Genomic DNA, 3170 nt, shown 5'->3' with positions numbered 1-3170 from the left:
TTTTAATTAATACATAAAATAATTAAATAAGGAATATAATAACTTATTATCGGTTATAAAAGTGTAAATATATGTAAATATAAATATATAGAACTATATAGATATTATTAAAATTATATCATTATTATAAGTTATATTCATTTTTTTAAAAAAATTAAAAAAAATTATTTAATAATTTATTTACATATAATTTTGCANAAAAAAAATAAAATATAATTAAAAATTATAATTAAATTTAATTTAGTTTAAAAGAATATAAGGATATATTAATAATAAGTAATTTTTTTCTATTATTTACAATAGAATTTATAAACAAAACATAATAAATTCTTATAAAAAATATTTATATAATGAATTTATATATATTTGAATTTATAAAAATATAAATAAATGTAATATTGTTATTTAAAATTTATGAATATTATATATTCACAATGATAATTAGAGATGGTAAAATATTTTTAAAAATGATAATAATGTTTCATAAATTTTTATCAATAAATGAAATTTAAGACTATATAATTTAATTGTTTCGATTTAGTAAAAATTTTTAATTTGGAATATAGTATAAATTAAAAGTAGAAAAAAAAATTCATCTAAGTTCATTGCAATGTATTTGAAATTTATTGCAACTTTTTAACATAATAATAATACATGAACTAATTTTTTTTTTAATTTCTTTAAATTAATTTTTTTACATATTCTACTAATATAAATAAAAAATTATATAAAATTTTAATGTTTTCTTGAAATTTAATAACACAATTGATAATACGTAAAATATTTGTATATTATAAATTATAATGTAATTATAAATTATTACTATAACATAAAGATAAAAATAGATTGACAATCAATATCGTTAACAATCGTACGTCATTAATATATACTAAAAACATTTTCGAAATATTTACTATTCTTGTCAATGGAAATTCAATAAAAAATTTATTTCATCATTGTCATCAATTTATTTTGGTTTTATTTTAATTAATTATTAACTTTTTAAAGTTTAAAGTTTAAAGTTCAGTTTCTATATTTATTTATTTTATTATAAATTTGTTATATTTTTTTTTATATTCTCTATATAAAAGATATTAGTATTATTTCCTTCATATATCATATTTTTATTATATTCTTTTAATATCTTATTGTAGTATAAAAATACAAATAACAAATTTTTTTATTGTAATAAGAATATAAATAATAAAACTTTTTAAACAAAAGTGAAATTCATGTATTTTTGATATAACTAATATTTATATAAACTAATTTTTCTTATATAAATATCATACTTATTAGTATTATTATTCCTATAAATATTTTTATTAATATATTTTATTATAACTCATATTTTATTATAATATATTACTTATCAAATATAAAAAACAATTGAACAAATTTTTTAAATTTAATTTAATTTAAAATGTATAATCAATATTCAAATATAGATCCGCAAAAATACCGAAGTATGAAGACCTTTAAATTATGAAGGAAGTGTTACTGAGAAATCTGATGATTATTTTCTTCGAAATCGTTCTCGGTTTCCAATATGGTCTTAAGCGAGAAGGCCCAGTGGGTGGCTCACGTCACGAGAATGTAGCGGCGAAGCTCATTACTTTGGCGTGTGCGTAAGAATTTCGTACACGCGATGTAATCGTGCTGATAAAACTAACGCGTCGAACGACGCGCTACACGGCTCATTAAATTACTGAAAAACTCATTTGTCTCTGTATTATTAGACAAAGAAAAAAAACAAAATAAAAAATAAAAAGAAAGAATATAAAATAAATAAATGAAATTCATTAACAACAGTAATTAAACAATCTCAAACATATCCGCAGAAGCATCTTTCAGGATAAAAGAATGAGGATAAAAAAATAGAATGTTTCGAATATTTATCTCGAAGCAAGAAATGGTGTTGGTTTAAATCGCGCAGGAAGATCGGTCTGAGATTACGTCGCATACGGCAGCCGCTCAAGTGTCGCAGTTGCACGTCGTTAATGCGAGGCAGGTGCTAACGCGGAGAGAAAGAGACGATAGAAAGAAGGAGAAAGATGCGCTCGGATCCCGTCCTCCCCCTAATTGACAAATTGGAATCTTATTAGAAGCTCGTGATGCCGGAGGTACCCGAGGTAGGAGAAGCTTGAGGGCTCCTTTAGTAAGTAAGAGAAAGACCAAGTAGCATAAAGAGAAAGAAAGAGAGGAAGATAGTGAGAGTAGCCATGAAAGACAAGGAGAGAATGAGGGGCATAATGCGTGGATGGCACGACACTAACAGGTTGTACGGCCCACAGTGGAACGGAAAGAAGTACCTTATGCTCGGCCTGCCGGCCGGCAGGCGAATGCCACCCAGGAAGCGTTCGCGCGTGCGCGATCTGTGTGGCCTCGGCTAGACTCGACCACCGGGCCCAGCCGAGGACGCACGAGTTCGCCCGATTTAGCACGAAGATGCCCGAAGCCTACGTGTGCTGGCCCACCCGGTAGAGCGCGCGCGTGCCGCGTCCTGTGTGGTCTTATGCTCGCTTCTTCGCTCTTCCTATTCTTCCTTACTGCCTATTTTCTCTCACTTACACTCTTGCTTCATTCTTTTCCTCATCCTTCTCGCTCCGTTCATTTTCCACCATCTCTTTTACTTTTACATTCCTTTTTTTTCTTCTTCTTCGTGTCGTTCCTTTTTTTTTTTTTTTTTTATTTCTCTCTATGCTCTTTTTTTTTTCTCTTTTTCTATAGATTAACTGCGTTTTTCTCATTTTCGCCTTGTCTTTTTTCATCGTGAAATTTTTGCATGTTTCACTACGAGAACTTCTTGTTCATCTTCACTCTTCTTTCCAACTTCTTCGATGTTCGAGACATAGTTATATACTCGTCTCTCCTTTCTTTCTCGTTGGATTGTGGGTGCTCCTCCCGCTTTTCTTCCATCTCTCGCTACAACGTTGCTACACATGGTCCACGCTGTCTCTTGACTCAGTCCGAGCCGCGAAGATGAGGTGGCCCCGAAGACGAACACCAGAGGAGAGGTGCTGACAATGGCGTAAGTAACGAAGTTCGTGTAGATCGCGCGATATTGTTACCGACAGGATCGCGAAGTGGAATTATAATTAGGTGGTCTTCTCATTATATACCTATATGAAATGCGATGGTCAGCATGAGAATCTAAATGATAGGGTAAT

Source organism: Apis dorsata, unplaced genomic scaffold (assembly GCF_000469605.1).
Source record: "Apis dorsata unplaced genomic scaffold, Apis dorsata 1.3 scaffold_1024, whole genome shotgun sequence".
NCBI lineage: Eukaryota > Metazoa > Arthropoda > Insecta > Hymenoptera > Apidae > Apis > Apis dorsata.
Note: the sequence above shows the minus strand (reverse complement) of the source record.